An 18,806-nucleotide genomic window follows, 5' to 3' on the forward strand; every position below is an offset into this window, starting at 1 on the left:
GCGGTTAGCGCGACACTATTATAACATCTGTGACCCGTGTGCAAATCCAGCGCCATTTGTAAGGAGTTTGTACATTCTCCCTGTTGTCTGCAAGGGTTTCAGCCAGGTGCTCCAGTTTCCTCCCTCATTCCAAAACATATATTGTAGGATAATTAGCCAGCACGGGTTGAAATGACCAGAATCGGCTTCTACCGTGCTGTAAATAACATTTTACGATGGACTGAAAGGCTGACTCACTGGAGGGACGAACGGCCTCCTTCGTCCCCATTGGAATGTTTTGTTGGTCATACAGGGCAATAGCATCCAGCAATTTAAGAAAATGTATCAATTACTAATTGAATGATGCTTTGCTTTTTTTTAAACTTCAGCAGCTTGTATTCTCTTGACTTAACATTCATTCCACTTTTCCAACTGAATTTCTATCCAAATTGGAATTAAAGTAGCACACATTTTAAAATTGATACTAAAATAATCCATTGATGAAGACTGCTTTGTTAGCCACCACCAAGGACTCTCTGCAGGACTCTTGGGTGAATGGTTGAGGATTGGTGTTAAATTCATCACTGACATGTGGTGCCACATAGAAAAATAAAGAATCTGTAAAATGGTGACCAGGTGAAATGGTTCAAACCTGAACCAAAAAGCACAAGGGTCCAGCTACTCTTCCTATGAGAGGGTATCGTGCTGCATGCAAATTTATCAAGCAATCTAATGCAAAAGTTTCAGCATATGGCAGCAAGGATGGCAAATCAGTTAGCGCAACACCTTTGCAGGTTTGAACCCCACATGGTCTGTAAAGAGTTTTTACGTTCTCCCCATCTCTGTGCAGGTTTTCCCCTGGGCCTCTGATTTCCTCCCACCATTCAAAGACATACTTGGGATGTGGGTTAATTGAGCGGCACAGACTCGTGGGCCAAAATGGCTTGTAACTGTGTTGTAAGTCTAAAATTTTTTTAAAGTACACAAATGATCTAATCATGAGGCCAATTCAGAAACTGAATTGCCTTTTAAAAGGTAATATACTCCAACCTGCACTTGAAATAAAAATATTCTTTATTCTTCTTACGTCCTTTCCTACTGAGACTAAGATGTGTAAGCTTGATTTTTAAAATATGCATGCATTGGCATTCAATTAAAGTTTTAAAAACATTAAACCTGGATTAAATGTCAATTAAGTTCTCAAAATATTGAATCCCTACCTAAGAGTGACAATAACACTGAAGTGATTAGGCAGTGAAATTAAACTCGTTAATAGTGCTAAACTGTCCTTCTCTCTGCCAACATTAATAAACATCAAAGATTGTGAATTAAACTAATAGCAGACCCGGAAAATGACAAGGATTTTATCATTAACTTTTTCACGAAGTTCCACAAGAGGAAGGTAAAGCCATCATCATGGATTCCCAGTAATTTCTCCTCATAATACCTCAGTACGATATTTCATTTGATAATCCATTCAGGAAGTTTTTAGGGATATACTGGTATACCTTGTCTTAAAGTTCGTCAATAAGTAAATTTCTCCAGATGAGGGAAAATCAAAGGTTCTTAATAAAGGAAGATGCCTTAATCTCTTATAAATTCACATTTCCACGAGTTGTCTTTTTTAAAAAAGGGTCTGGACTGGATCTGAATGTTAAAAGGCAAGCAGGAAACTGGGCACAAAAGTGGTTGATGCAACAAAGATGGTAACCATAGCAACGGCAATTTATTTTTTTGGTTCCAGAGCTGCAACGGATTAAAGAAAATGACAAGATGTTCGCCTTCAAAGTGCACTGTTGCTATGGCTACGCTGTAGATTTCTTGTGACAGCAAGCCCAGTAGTGTCCAAATTTTCCAAGTCTCTGCTTGTGTTTGTGGACCAATACTTCCCCAATAGGACTCAATTTTGCATTCTATAGGATTATATCCTAAAAACTAGTTATTGCCTTCACAAGATTTGGGACAGTGGACCTATTTTTTTTTAAAAACAAAAGATGACAGCATACCCAAAATATTTTAATTTCCATAACGGTATTTTATTAAATTCTGTGTCCTTTCCTTCAAAAAAAATTGCAAATTTTCAATAATCTTTTACAATATGTTTCTTTAAGCATCTGTAAAATAATGATTTTTTTTGCTGTCTGGCATAAGGGGCTATGCATACTTTCATGAATTGTTTCAGAATTTCAAAAATGGAAAGGTAATTTAAAAAAGAGTTTTCACTCCGTCATATGTAAATATGTTTCACAATGAATTACTCAGAATCAAGAGTATCGCAGTAAATTCAGCAGGCCATTTTGCACTGCCAGCCAATGTGCAACAAACACCAGGAGAATAATTGAAAAATTAATTTCCTTTGCTTGTACAAATCGAAATAGAAACAACCTACAGTCAGGAAAACTGCGTCAAAATGGAGCACGAATTACAGAACATCACGAGGGCAAAGGACAATTTAGATACACACACAAATAATTTTTCACTGAAAGACAACACCTTCAAACGTGAGCAGCAAATTTCCTCTCCTCCCTAACCAAATCCAAGTCATTTAGCAAGATGTCAATGGTGAAGTTCAAAGAATCACCATACCATCAGATGGTTTTGTCAAGAGAAAAATAACTTTCCCACACATTTTTTTGGATGTCAACCAGTAATTATTCATTGCCTTCCATGAATAAGCTTAGACAATCGTATTTTTTTTTTACAATGTAACAAAAATATGTTCAGATTAAACTTAAGGATAGAAAACATGAATAGAAGGAAAGACATCAACGAAAGACTATGTTGATTTGCAAACCAGTTTACCTTTCACTTTCCCATTCACCCTGTCACTATATTACTATTTAATCTACCACACTCATTTGCTCCCAGATACCTCAGAGTCTCTTTTCTCAGATGTCTCCCTTTCTTTACCTCCTTTTCTTTATTTAATACCCAACAATATTTGAAATTGTAGATTTTATTTCCAACATCCCTGTTATTTCCAATCTCACTCACCTGGGCCAGGACATGTAACAAATTTAAAGTAAGGATTTGGTTGAGGTGAAGAGAACTCTTTGTGACATGGTACAACATAAACACGCAGAGGTCCAATGAAAATTAGGGCTAGAATGGGGATACATCTATTTGTTTAGAAGCTTGAAAGGAATGAAAGGCCATTCAGGGGGTGCTACATCTCAAGATTGGGCTTTGTAATCTCTGCTGATGTGACCATCACCGGACACTGAGACTGAAGAGAAACTATTGGTGAGCTTAGGGCTAACTGTTATGAGTCAAACAGTCTAAAGCTAGATATGAGGAAGGGGGGAGGTGTGCGTGCATGTATAGGGACTGCATGTGTCAGCGTGCATGTATAGGGACTGAGTGGGCACGCACATGTATAGGGACTGTGTGCGCATGTGCATACTGCATAAGATGGGGGGGTGGGGGGGGGGGGGGGGGTAGTGTGCACAAATGTACGCGTAGATACAGAGGCCTGAAATATAACAGGAAGGCAACATTGCTAGCACTAGGCTAAACAAAACAACAGGTAAACTGGAGATGCCATGAAAACACAATGCTGGAGAAACTCAGCAGGTCAAACAGTGTCATTTATAGAGCAAAGATAAAGATAGAGAACCAACGTTTTGAGCTTGATGACCCATCATCAAGGTATAAGATACCAGATGTACCTTGAAGAAGGTACTATCTGTGTCTCTCCAACATTGTGTGTTTACTTCAATCGCGGTGTCTGCAGACTTTAAACTAGAGATGTTGTGTCTAACGAGTGCAAAGTGCACATCCCAGTTTGACAGAGTAGAGATAGTGCCGAATGTTCCGTACTCAACACTGGGGGGGGGGGGGGGGGGGAGAGAGGAGGGCTTGGTTTTCTTAACTATGTCAGTGCCTTATCTAATCTTTTATTATTCTACCACAAGAGAGAGAATTTTCCTTGCAAAGAGATTCTACAAAGAGGTCATAAAAATTTACTATATATATATCCGCTTATTGTTGATGAATAAGGTAATGAAATTTGTTAGCTTTAATGTGACTGAGCTAAACGGAATGGTTAAAAGGGTATTGACACACTGGAAAAAATGAAAACTGATATAGCTTTTAAACAACAAACTCATCTTACTATACAGGAGCATAAGAAACTGAAAGAATGGGTAGGACATGTGATATAATCATCTTTTAATTCCAAAGCCAACGGTGGGGAGGCCATTTTGACAAACAAAAGCACTCTGTAACCATTGGAGAAACTATTGTTAATCCATCAGGCCAATATGTATTAGTTAATTGTCAGATTTACTCAGAACCCTGGACACTTTTAAATTTATACACACCTAGCTAACTGTGATGATGGATCCTTTATTCAGGATTTTTTTTCAAGGCGTCAGTGGGACGACAAAATATACTTGTCGCAAGCGAGTTTAATTTTTGCTTGGATCCTGTTCTAGACAAGCCAACACCGACAGTATCCAAAATAAAAGTGGCCAAAACTACTATGGCTTATATGAAAGATTTAAATTTGACAGATGTGTGGAGAAAAATGCACCCTCAAAATGTGGACTACTCTTTTTATTCCTGCCCCCATAACTCTCAGACTAGGATTTCTGTTGTCAACACAGCTAATTCCATAGAAAATTAGAGTCAGAATACTTGTCAGATCACTCACCTTTGATCCTGTCTATCTTGATGCCAGAAAAACCAACTAACTCATATAGATGGCATTTGAATCCCACCCTTCTTCAAAAACCAGAATTTTTAAAGTTTATTTGGGACCAGATAGAGTGACCTTGTGAGACAAACTGTCCCTCCTCTCCCAATATTTTATTTTATGAGACATGCTAAAAGCTTATTTAAGGAAACAAATAATCTCATACACAAAAGGTATTAAGAAGAAATACATGACATAAATAGGAGAACTGGAAACAGAAATTTTGAAATTGGAAAAGGAGTTCCAACAGTCTGGTTCAAAAAAATTAAATCAATTTTGCTTTTCAACAAAAAGCTAAATCCAATACACTACAGTCTTATAAAACAGGAAAAAAAAATTTTAAGAACTAAACAAAGATATTATGAATTGGGAGAGAAGGCACACGAGGTCTCATCCTGCCAATTGAAAACAGAGGAAAGTTCAAGGACAATTAATACAATTCAAACTGAAATGAGTTCAGTCTCATATAATCCAACAGAAATTAATAACAGATTTACAGTTTTATACAAATTTATATACATTGGAACCGCCAGAAGACCTGACCAAGATTGATTACTTTTTTGTCCACTGTTGACCAAGAAGATCAAACAAATTTGGATTTACCCTTGACTGTAAAAGAAACTGAAAAGGCCTTGGCCTCACTACAGTCTAATAACTTTAAACAAAAAAATTATGGAGACTTGCATCATAAAAGGATCCACCAATTGGAAGACTGTTATGAAAAAGGACTTTTCATGTTGTTTGAACAACTGAAGACGAAATAAGACTTGTCCAGCAAAACCTTCAGTTATCTTCAGTTCAGATCTTTTCTTAAAACCAACCTGGGCCCTGAAATTACTCTACCTGTATTCAATGAAGTGAAGAGACTGCTTCATGTTGGAAATGTATACAAATTTATTTTTAGAATCTTTTTCTTACTGATGAATGAGGGCCCAAAGCCAGGTTTGCACAAATCTAGAGAATCAGATACAAACACAACAATTGATGAATAGCTCTGTCAGATTTACATCAAGGAAGTTTGGGAGCTACCATTAATGTGCGGTACAAACTGATTCACTATAATTTCCTTTATCAGCAATACCTCACATCACCGATGAGCTTCAGATATGCTTTAGAGGGAGAGGTCACATAATGGAGTAGTGGCTGGTCGGGTGGAAACAGCCCTCTCCAGAGAAAAGGAAAAAAAGTGTGAAAAAACAGCTCAATAATCATAAAATACAGGAAGAGAAAGATAAAGATACAGAGAAGAGACAGAAGATGGCACCTAAATGAGAAAAAGTAAGAATAACAGAGAAAAGGAAAGAAGGAAAATCACTGGAGAATAAAGAAGAAGGCCTTACCTGCACGTCAGAGCAGAGAGCCACCATAGAGAGGAGCAGCCGATCTCCAGTGTTGGTGAGTCCCCAGAGGAGCGGTGTCCTCCCGACCGGCGGACTTCAAAAATGGCTCTCAGTGCCAAGAAGAGGTGTGCATGCGCAGTGCGCAAGTAAAAAAGGTTAACACCGATGGGAGTGGGACTCAGCTGAGGAGCGGCCAGCTGAGAGACGCCCAGTATCGGGGCGTTCGGCTGGGGGAAGCAAACAAGAAAGAAGAAGAGTGGTGAGAAAAAGAATGAAGGGCTGGAAGAGGGTGAGCGGCAACGGGGTGACCGACAGGAGGACGACCTGCGGCAGGAGACCCAGCAGCGGGTTGTCTGCAGCGGGAGGCCCAACAATGGGTCGACCTGCAGCAGGAGGCCCAACAACAGGAGACACAGTAGCTGGAGGCCTAGCAAGGATACAGAAGCAGCTCACCAGAGAAGGATGAATCTACAAAGATACAGAGAGGAGAAGAAGGCAAAACAGACATAGATACAGACACAGAAGAAGAGGAGGAAGACCACCAAGAATTTCAAAGGAAAGAAGAAGGTAAAATTGAAGGACAAAGTTTAGATAAAGCCTTTTTCGAAGGCTTTAAAAGGTCATTAAAAGAATGGCGAGCATTAGAATTTAGTTCAATCAAAAGCAAAATGAAAAGAGCTGAAGAAAGAATGCAAAGCTTAGAAATGGTCATGACTGAAATAGGGAAAAGAGTAGAAAATGTGGAGGAAAGAGAAGCTACTGTAGAAATGATTTAAGAGGGAAGTTGGAAGAGAGCGAAAAAAATTAAAGAGACACAAGATTTATTGTCACAAAAAATTGAAGTATTGGAAAACTACAGTAGGTGAAACAACATAAAAATATTGGGCCTGAAAGGAGGCAAAGAAGGGTCAGATATGGAGGAATTTATAAAAGGATGGATCCCAAAGGTGCTGGGAACGACAGATTCACATGAAGAAATAAAAATCGAAAGGGCGCATAGAGCGCTAGTACCAAATCCGAGAAATCAAAAACCGAGATCCATATTGGTAAAATTTCTAAGATATACGACAAGAGAAAACATACTGGAGCAGGCAAGAAAGAAGGTTAGAGAAGACAATAAGCCGTTGGAATATAAGGGACAAAAAATATTTTTTTACCCGGACATAAGCTTAGAACTTTTAAAGAAGAGGTATGAATTCAACATGGCAAAAACTATCTTATGGAAGAAAGTGTATAACTTTATATTAGGTCATCCAGCAGTACTCAAAGTATTCATTCCTGGGGAACGGAATAGACTGTTCTCAGACGCAAAGAAAGCCCAAGAATTTGCTGAACATTTGCAGGACAGGAGAAGAGAGGAGGAGGAATGACAAGAAGGAAGATCGGCAAGAAAATATACAAAAATATGTAAAAATATAAAGTAAAGATAATGTATATATAAAGATTTAAAGATGGATAAGAGAAGGGGAAGAAGGAAAAAAAAGAGAGAGCTTTGTGAGTTCTCTGGGAGGGGCTGGGGGTGGGAGAATAATGGTCACTGCGAAAACAGTTGACGCTTGCGAGTAAGTTCATAAACCAAATAGAAAGGGGAGTTCTAGTTGCCGTCAAGGGACAGGAGGCAATCCAAGGAGGGGAGGTTCATTTGGGGTTAAAGGGTTATTGCTTGTGGGGATTGTTGGGGTATTTCATGTCTTAAATGTGTTGTCATATACTGAGATTAAAAAGGAAAACTTAAAAAACAGTAATGGAAAAAGGGATGGAGGTGATAAAGAGGTGGAAAAGAAGTGAAAATAAAGATGTAAGATGGCCACGTTGGACTGTGACTGTGAACATTGACGGAATATATAACCAAGTTTAAGTGTATCCCATTGGGGAAAAAAAATCTCATATAATTTAAAAGACAAAGTGACAATGTTTGTAAAAACCTGGGAACCATATATGGAACATAACAGAAAGAGCAGGTATCGGACCACCACCACCTAAAATGATAAGAAGATAAACACGATCAGATTTAATGTGAATAAGAAGATGATACGTCTTTTTTGTTTGTATTCCTTTTGTATAAAGATATTGTTTTATTGTATTTTATATGTCCAATATTTACTGTTTTTGGAAGGGGGTGGGAAGGGGGAAGGGAGGGATTGGGAAAAAAAAGAGCAAATGTCACTGTGAATATTTAAAGAGATGCATCTGTAAATATATTGGTTGATATGGTTCATAGTGCGATAAATAAAGAATTACAAAAAAAAAGATATGCTTTAGAGGTCGGCGCCTTCTTGCCCTCTACCTGGTTTGACCTTTGTGGTACCTTTGTGGTACCTTGACTAAGATCACAGGAGTTACCTTTCCATTAGACCCTGAGATTTGCTTACTGGGTAATTTCACAAGTGTCTTTAACTAACTTACAAATTAAATTTATAGAAATTGCATTATGTATAGCAGTGACAAGGAAATCTGATACCCCTCTCCTCAATGACAGATGATCTTTGGAAATGAACACCTGTATTCCTCTTGAAAAGATCACATATGGAGGAATCTCGTGAAGGAGTAGTGGCCGGTTGGGAAAACCAGCCCTCTCCAAGAAAATAGGAAAAAAGTTGGGAAAAAGCAAAGCATAACAAAAATAAAATATAAGAAATAGAAGATAGATACAGAGAAGACAAATAACATGGCTTCCAAAGAGAAAGTAAAAACAACTGGGAAAAAAAGTAGAAAAGTTGCCGGAGCAGAAGAAGGCCTTACCTGCATGAAGGAACAGGACACTGTGGTGGCGAGGAGTGCCCAACCCTCGAGGTCAGTGCCTGCCCTGCGGAGTCACGACCCACCAGCTGGTATACTACAAAAGTGGCTCTCAGAACCAAACAAAAGTGCGCAATCAAAGGAGAAAGTGGACACTGGCGGGAGGGGGGCTCAGCAGAGAAGCGGGCTGTCACAGAGCAAACAGCTGAGGGACACCCGACACCAGGGTGCTCAGCTGGAGGATGAGAAAGCCAGCAGAAGAGGGAGTGATGAAAGAGACGAGGGAGATAGATGGAGGGATGACCAACTAGAAGACCAATGTCAGGAAGCACAACAAATGAGCAGCCCAGGAGGGAAGGACCAGCAAGAAGAGGCCTGACAAAGAGATACAAGCAGCTCATCAGGAAAAACAGAAGAGACACAGACACAAAGAAGAGAAGAAGACCAAGATCTTCACAGAGAAAAAGAAGTTAAAACATGGACAAAGAGAAATAAAAGGTAAAACTGATGAGCAGAATATAGATAAAGTCTATTTTGAAGAACAAATGAGATCAGTAAAAGAATGGTTGTCATTAGAGTTTAATGTAATTAAAAGGAAAATGAAAAGAACAGAAGATAAAATGTAAAGGTTAGAACATGACAGAAACAGGGAAAAGAGTAGAGAATGTGGAACAGCGGGAAACGGCTGTAGAAATGGAAGTGAATGACAAGAGAAAAATTGGAAGAAAGTGACAAAAAAATTAAAGAGACACAAGAGTTGTTATCTCAGAAAATTGATATGTTGTAAAATATTAGTAGGCGAAACAACATAAAAATAGTGGGCCTTAAGGAGGGTGAAGGCGACACAGACATGAAGGAATTTAAAAAAGGATGGATCCCGATGTTCCTAGGAACGACAGAAATGCAGGAAGAAATGGAAATAGAAAGGGCACACAGAGCATTAGCTCCGAAACTACAGGCACATCAAAAACCAAGATCCATCTTAGTAAAATTTTTGAGATACACGAATATACTGGAGTGGGCAAGGAATAAAGTTAGAGAAGATAATAAACCATTGGAATACAAGGGTCAAAAAATATTTTTTTACCCAGACATAAGTTTTGAACTCTTAAAGAGGAGGAAGGAGTTTAATACAGCGAAATCGATTTTATGGAAAAAAGGTTACAAATTCATGCAAAGACATCCAGCCGTGCTTAAAATATTTATACCCAGGGAACCAAACAGACTGTTCTCTGATCCAGAGAAAGCGCAAGAATTCGCAGAATGTTTGCAGGACAGGAGAAGAGATGAAGAGATGTAACAAAAATGAAGAACAGCAATAAAGTATATATAAAGATGTAAAATCAATGTATATGTAAAGAACTAAAGAGGGAAAAGAGAAGGGAAGGAAGGAAGTAAGGGGGGGAAAAAGAAGAGAGAGAGAACTTTGTTAGATGTTATTTGTTATCAGTTGACGCTGCAAACAAGATTACAATCCAAATGAAAAGGGGAGTTGAGGTTGGCCGGCAAGGGATATGGGGCAACTCAGAGAGGGGGGGAACTTTTGGGGTTAAGGTATTAGTGGATGTGGGAACTGCGGGGGTACTTTATTTCTTAAATGTATTGTCGTACATTAAGTGTAATAAGAGAAAACTAATAGATGAAAATGGGGAAAAGGGGGATGGAGGTGGCGAAGAGGTGGAAAAGAGGTGTATGCAAGATATAAGATGGCAATGTTGAACATATGACTATAAACATTCATGGAATACATAACCAAATTAAAAGAGGCTACTAAATTTATTGAAGAAGGAAAAAATAGACATAGCATTTGTGCAGGAAATGCATCAAACAGAAGCAGAACATAACAAACTAAAGAGAGACTGGGTAGGACATGAAACGGCAGCATCATATAATTCAAAAGCTAGAGGTGTAGCCATACTAATTAACAATAATGTACCAATCAAAATAGAGGAGGAAATAATAGATCCGGCAGGGAGGTATGCAATGATAAAGTGTCAGATATACTCAGAATTTTGGAATTTGCTCAATATACATGCGCCTAACGAGGAGGCTCAAAAGTTTATGCAGGATATTTTTTTGAAGATTGCAGACACACAAGGAAATATATTGATAGAAGGGGATTTTAACCTTAATATGGACCCAATGTTGGATAAAACTGGACAAAAAACAAGTAAAAGGAATAAAGTAGCCAAATTTATGGTTAAATCAATGCAGGAAATGAAAATTATGGATAGATGGAGGAGACAGCACCCAAGAGAGAAGGAATTTTCATATTATTTGACTAGGCACAAAACTTACTCAAGGATTGATATGTTTTTGTTGTCAGCCCATATTAAGGGAGAGTTAGGAAAACTGAGTATAAAGCTAGACTACTATCAGATCATTCACCCCCATTATTAGCAATAGAACTGGAGGACATCCCACCAAGAACATATACATGGAGGTTAAACTCCATGCTACTTAAAAGGCAGGAATTTAGGGAGTTTATTGAATGCCAAATTAAAACATATTTTGAAATAAACACAGGATCAGTGAAAGACAAATTTATATTATGGGACACAATGAAAGCCTTCATTAGAGGGCAGATAAAAAGTTATGTGACTAAGATGAAAAAGGATTACATTCGGGAAATAGAGCAGTTGGAAAGGGACATAGTAATTACAGAAAAGGAACTAGTAAAAAGGGATGATATAATGAAAAGTAGAGAATTGGCGGACAAAAAAATTAAATACGAAACATTACATACAAGGTGGAGAAGAACATAATGAAAACCAAGTAAAAGTATTACAAACTGGGAGAAAAAACACATAAAATATTAGCCTGGCAACTAAAAACAGAACAAGCTAAAAGAAAAAGGACAAACAAATTACATATAACCCAACAGAGATTAATGAAAATTTTAAGGAATTTTATGAACAATTGTATCAAACTGAGAACGAGGGGAAAGATGATAAAATAGAGGAATTTTTAGCTAAAATTGAACTGCTGAAATTGCAAGAAGGAATAAAACAAACTAATAAAACCATTTGAAATAGATGAAGTACAGGATATATTAAAAAAGCTGCCGAACAATAAAACACCAGGAGAGAATGGATTCCCAATAGAATTCTATAAAATATTTAAAGAGTTATTAATTCCTCCTCTCCTGGAGTAATGAACCAGAAAGAAGAAACACAAAACTTGCCAGATTCATGTAAGACAGCAATAATGTACGGGGAAGGATCCACTAACACCACCATCATATAGACCAATATCTCCACTTAACTCAGACTATACGATAATAGCAAGATTATTAGCGAACAGATTGGCCGATTATGTACCTAAAATAGTAAAACATGATCAAACTGGATTCATTAAGAAAAGACGGACAACAGACAATGTCTGTAAACTTATTAATCTAATCCACACAGATCAAGGAAATAAGAAACCAACAGTGGCTGTTGCTTTAGACGCAGAAAAAGCCTTTGACAGAGTAGAGTGGAACTACTTATTTAAAGTATTACAGAAGTTCAATCTACCAGAAAAATATATAAATTGGCGAAGGTAACAGTAAATGGATACGTATCGAGTCACTTTAAATTAAGTAGGTCAACTAGACAGGGATCTCCACTATCCCCCTCATTGTTCGCCTTAGCAATAGAACCTTTGGCAGAATAAAAGGGATAAAAATAAAGGAAAAAGACTATAAAATCAGCTTATTTGCAGATGACATCAATAGTATACCTAACAGAACCAGAGGTATCAGTAAAAGAATGACAGAAGAAATTGAAGGAATATGGAGAAATATCAGGGTACAAGATCAGCGCAAATAAAAGTGAAGTGATGCCAATGAGTAACGCAGATTATACAGAATTTAAAAAAGAATCAACATTTAAAAAAGAAACACCATTTAAATGGCAAGCACAAGCAATCTGATACCTAGGGATCAAGTTAGATAATAACTTAAGCCACTTGTACAAATTAAATTATCAGCCACTAATAAAGAAATTGCAGGAAGACTTAGAACATTGGAAAGAATTATCGCTAACGTTGATAAAGAAGGTAAACTGCATTAAAATGAACGTGTTCCCAAGGATACAATACTTATTTCAAATGTTACCAACTCCTTTAACAGAAAAATTGTTTAATGAACTAAAGAGAATAATAAGGAAATTCTTGTGGAAAGGGAGGAATCCAAGGGTAGCGTTAGATAAATTAGCAGAGATATAATCAAGGTGGTTTCCAGTTACCAAATTTTAGAAATTATTATAGAGCCGCACAATTAAGGTATTTATCAGATTTTTACCAGACAAGGGAAAAACCAGGGGAGAAGGTACCAGAACATATACTTTATAAGTGGGATGAAAAGCTGGTGGAATATAAAAACTCACTAGTATTGGATCATTTACTTAATATATGGAAGAAGATCCATTTAGAAAGGAAAAAAAAACAAATGATCAAATACCAAAATTATTATTGACGCAAAATCCCCTAATCTCTTTTACAATAGACAATCTTTCCTTTAGAGAATGGGAGAAAAAAGGAATCAAAAGAATAGAAAACTGTTTTTTGGGAAATAATTTATTAACATTTGAACAGTTGAAGTACAAATATGGGATAACTCATGGTAAAATATTTGCATATCATCAACTGAAAGCTTATTTAAAGGATAAATTAGGAAACAGCTTGAGATTACCTGAAGGAAGCAGCTTTGGAGATGTGATCATTAAAAGATTTATAACGAACATGTACATTAAGCTGCAAGATAAGGAAAATGAAATAAACTATAACCCTAAGCAGAAATAGGAAAAGGATCTAAACATAAAGATAAAAAAATGAAGTATAAGAAAAGTTATGTTCTGGAACTATGAAGAATACAATAAACACAAGGTTACGCATGATACAGTATAATTGGTTACACAGGGTATATATCACTCCTCAAAAATTTTTTTAAATGGGATTCAACATTATCAGACAGATGTTTTTGCTGTAAGAAGGAAATGAGAACATTACATGCAACTTGGGCATGTACAAGAGTGAATACGTTTTGGGAAGAATTAAATCAGATACTAAATAAAATTACAAAATATAACATACCAAAAAAACCAGAGATATTTATTTTAAGTAACATAAGAAGTAGAGAATTAGGCCTCAAATTGGATAAAGTGCAAAATAAAATTCATTAAGATAGCCTTAGCAGTAGCAAAAAAATGCATAATGTCAACTTGGAAAATGGAAGAGAGCATAAGTATACAGCAATGGTACATGGAAATGAATAAATGTATTCCATTGGAAAAAATAACATAATTTAAAAAATAAAGTCACAATGTTTGAACAAATTTGGGAACCATACGTGGAACATATCAGAGAGCTTGCCTACGATCTCCATCCCCTAAAATGAGAATGAAAATGATAAGAAAACAAAACGACTTGATTCAGTGTGTAATAAATAGATGACACATTTTTCTTTTTTATTTTCCTTTGTGTGAAAATATTGTTTTATGGTTTTATTGTATTGTATATATTGAATATTTATGGGTTTTGGGGGGGATGGGTAGAGGGGAGGGAGGGAAAGGGGAAAAAAGGGAGAAAAGACCACTGTGTAAATTTAATGAGAAATGTTTGAACATATTTGATATGGTTCATAGTGTGAAAAATAAAAAAAATATTTAAAAAAAAATCACATATAATCTTACAGTAAGATAACACCTTCCTGAATATTTGGCAGCCTTACACCTCATAATGCTTCTATAGGGATGTGATCATTTCTGGTTAGCCAGAAGACCTCTTGAAAGGATACAACACTGTGGTAATACTGTGTGTTTCACTGTATGCACTGACGATGGGGATTTTTTTTTGTTTAATTGGGTTTATATAGAAAGGGTAGGGGAAGTGGGGTTTTTCTGGTGCTTTGTGTTCTTTATAAATGTACAAAAGTGAAAATAAATAAGAATGATAAGAAAATATAAAGAAGGAATTGAAGAAGTAAATCACCATATCAGGATCCCGATTTAGGAATTACTTTGAGAAGTCTTTGATGGCAATCAATATCCAAAATAAATAAACAGATCCACACAGACACCATTTCCTGAACTCTCCTCTCAGCACTAAAACAACTAGTGCCAAGGATATCTGCTCTTTGTAATTTTTATAAATGGCCTAGATGAAGAAGCGGAAGGAGGGGTAAGTAAGTTTGCGGATGAAACAAAGGTTGGAGGAGCTGTGGATAGTGTTGAGGGTTGTCGAAGGTTACAAAAGGATATAGACAGAATGCAGTGTTGGGCAAAGAGTGGCAGATGCAGTTCAATCTGGATTATTGTAAGGCGATGCATTTTGGAAGGACAAACCAGAAGGCTGAGTACAGGGTTAATGGTCAGTTACTTAGGAGTGTGGATGATCAGAAGGACCTTGGGGTCCAGATCCATACAGCTCTCAAGGTTGTGGCACAGGTTTATAGGAAAATTAATAAGGCCTATGGGATGCTGGGCTTCAAGAATAAAGGGATTGAGTTTAAGAGGAGAGGTGATGTTGCAACTCTACAAATCTCTGATGAGTCCACACTTGGAGTATTGTGTTGAATTCTGGTCAGCTCATTATAGGAAGGATGTGGTAGCTATGGAGAGGGTGCAAAGAAGATTTACCAGCACGTTGACTGGATTGGAGAATGTCTTACGGGGCAAGGTTAGCAGAGCTCGGGCTTTTCTCTTTTGAACAATGAAGGATGAGAGGAGACAAGAGGTCGACAAGATTCTGAGAGGCATAGATAAGGTGCATAGCCAGCGCTTCTTTTTCCACCGCAGATATAGCAAACACCAGAGGACATCTGTACAAAGTGAAGGGAGGAAAGTTTCAGGGAGACAACAGGGGTAAGTATTTTGTTTTTGATTTTTTTTATATATACAGAGTTGTGAGTGCCTGGAATTTCTTGCCGGGGTGGTGGTAGTGGAGATTGAATCAATGGGAACATTTAAGAGACTCTTAGACAGGCACATGGATGAAAGAAAAATAGAGGGTTATGAGGGTTGAGTAATTTTTGTTTATAATATATAAAGAAAATTTGCATATGACAAAAATAAAAAAATAGTGATAGATCAAAATGGGTACAAACTTTTTCAAGTCATCAGCAAAGCTGAAAATAAATAAAGACAGAGAGAGGTAAGTATATACATATATACACACACAAACAAAATATACATATATAGAGAAATAAATAGAGGCATACAAAGCAAGTGAAGGCATATTCTGGAGGCAGACCCTTCACTAATTTTTTTTATTTTTTATTTTTCACACTTCGAGGCTCTAAAGGCTGTGTACGGCCCCTCACCCCAAGTCCAAAGCCCGCTGCGCAGCTCAGACGGCAAAGTCCTCCTCAGCGACAAGATCTCCATCCTCAACCGATGGTCAGAACACTTCCAATCTATTTTCAGTGCCAACCGCTCAGTCCAAGATCCCGCCCTGCTCCTGCTCCCTCAACAGCCCCTAAGGCTAGAGCTGGATGAGGTCATCACCCGGTATGAGACATATAAGGCAATTGAACAACTGAAAAGTGGCAAAGCAGCAGGTATGGATGGAATCCCCCCAGAGGTCTGGAAGGCTGGTGGCAAAACTCTGCATGTCAAACTGCATGAGTTTTTCAAGCTTTGTTGGGACCAAGGGAAACTGCCTCAGGACCTTCGTGATGCCATCATCATCACCCTGTACAAAAACAAAGGTGAGAAATCAGACTGCTCAAACTACAGGGGAATCATGCTGCTCTCCATTGCAGGCAAAATCTTCACTAGGATTCTCCTAAATAGAATAATACCTAGTGTCGCCGAGAATGTTCTCCCAGAATCACAGTGCGGCTTTCATGCAAACAGAGGAACTACTGACATGGTCTTTGCCCTCAGACAGCTCCAAGAAAAGTGCAGAGAACAAATCAAAGGACTCTACATCACCTTTGTTGACCTCACCAAAGCCTTCGACACCGTGAATAGGAAAGGGATTTGGCAAATACTAGAGTGCATCGGATGCCCCCCAAAGTTTCTCAACATGGTTATCCAACTGCACGAAAACCAACAAGGTCGGGTCAGATACAGCAATGAGTTCTCTGAACCATTCTCCATTAACAATGGCGTGAAGCAAGGCTGTATTCTCGCACCAACCCTCTTTTCAATCTTCTTCAGCATGATGCTGAACCAAGCCAGGAAAGACCTCAACAATGAAGACGCTGTTTACATTTGGTACTGCACGGATGGCAGTCTCTTCAATCTGAGGCGCCTGCAAGCTCACACCAAGACACAAGAGAAACTTGTCCGTGAACTACTCTTTGCAGACGATGCCGCTTTAGTTGCCCATTCAGAGCCAGCTCTTCAGCGCTTGACGTCCTGTTTTGCAGAAACTGCCAAAATGTTTGGCCTGGAAGTCAGCCTGAAGAAAACGGATGTCCTCCATCAGCCAGCTCCCCACCTTGACTACCAGCCCCCCCACATCTCTATTGGGCACACAAAACTCAAAACGGTCAACCAGTTTACCTATCTCGGCTGCACCATTTCATCAGATGCAAGGATCGACAACGAGATAGACAACAGACTCGCCAAGGCAAATAGCGCCTTTGGAAGACTACACAAAAGAGTCTGGAAAAACAACCAACTGAAAAACCTCACAAAGATAAGCGTATACAGAGCCGTTGTCATACCCACACTCCTGTTCGGCTCCGAATCATGGGTCCTCTACCGGCATCACCTACGGCTCCTAGAACGCTTCCACTAGCGTTGTCTCCGATCCATCCTCAACATTCATTGGAGCGCCTTCATCCCTAACATCGAAGTACTCGAGATGGCAGAGGCCGACAGCATCGAGTCCATGCTGCTGAAGATCCAGCTGCGCTGGGTGGGTCAAGTCTCCAGAATGGAGGACTATCGCCTTCCCAAGATCGTGTTATATGGCGAGCTCGCCACTGGCCACCATGACAGAGGTGCACCAAAGAAGAGGTACAAGGATTGCCTAAAGAAATCTCTTGGTGCCTGCCACATTGACCACCGCCAGTGGGCTGAGATCGCCTCAAACCGTACATCTTGGCGCCTCACAGTTCGGCGGGCAGCGACCTCCTTTGAAGAAGACCGCAGAGCCTACCTCACTGACAAAAGACAAAGGAGGAAAAACCCAACACCCAACCCCAACCAACCAATTTTCCCCTGCAACCGCTGCAACCGTGTCTGCCTATCCCGCATCGGACTTTTCAGCCACACACGAGCCTGCAGCTGACGTGGACATTTACCCTCTCCATAAATCTTCGTCCTTGAAGCCAAGCCAAAGAAAGATATACAGTGTCGTTTTCTCCCCCCTTCCCTCCTCCCCTCCCTCCCTCCCTCACCTCCCCTCCCATTTATTTAAACTTCAGAATATAAGACACATTAAACCCGTTAAACAATGTTGTCACTCAATAAAAATGAACAAGAAATTACACTGAGTCAGTTCTTTTCATTCTCTTCTCCTTCTGTCATTTTAGGTGATAGATGTCCACAGTAGGTTTTCTCTATTGTGTTTCATGTATGGCTCCCATATTTGTTCAAATATTGTAATGTTATTTCTTAAATTATATATTATTTTTTCTAATGGAATACATTTATTCATTTCTATATACCATTGGTGTATTCTCAAGTTATCTTCTAATTTCCAGGCTGACATAATACATTTTTTTGCTACAGCTAGGGCTATCATAACAAATCTTTTTTGTGCTCCATCCAAATCGAGTCCAAATTCTTTGTTTCTTATATTACTTAGGAGGAAGATCTCTGGGTTTTTTGGTATATTGCTTTTTGTGATTTTATTTAGTATCTGGTTTAGATCTTCCCAAAATTTTTTCACTTTCTCACATGTCCAAATTGCATGAACTGTTGTTCCCGTTTCCTTTTTACAGCGAAAACATCTGTCTGATACTGTTGGGTCCCATTTATTTAACTTTTGAGGTGTAATGTATAGCCTGTGTATCCAGTTATATTGTATCATACGCAACTTCGTGTTTATTGTACTTCTCATGGTTCCAGAGCATAGCTTCTCTCATGTTTCATTCTTTATCGTTATGCTTAGAT

General features: G+C 38.4%; 1 protein-coding gene across 13 annotated transcripts in view; it reads right to left on the minus strand.

The window, feature by feature from the left end:
* rerea (arginine-glutamic acid dipeptide (RE) repeats a) overlaps positions 1-18,806 on the minus strand; it is a 502,370-nt gene that overhangs the window by 201,748 nt on the left and 281,816 nt on the right. The gene's annotated exons all lie outside the window — the stretch shown is intronic.

Source organism: Narcine bancroftii, chromosome 2 (assembly GCF_036971445.1).
Source record: "Narcine bancroftii isolate sNarBan1 chromosome 2, sNarBan1.hap1, whole genome shotgun sequence".
NCBI classification, from domain to species: Eukaryota; Metazoa; Chordata; class Chondrichthyes; order Torpediniformes; family Narcinidae; genus Narcine; species Narcine bancroftii.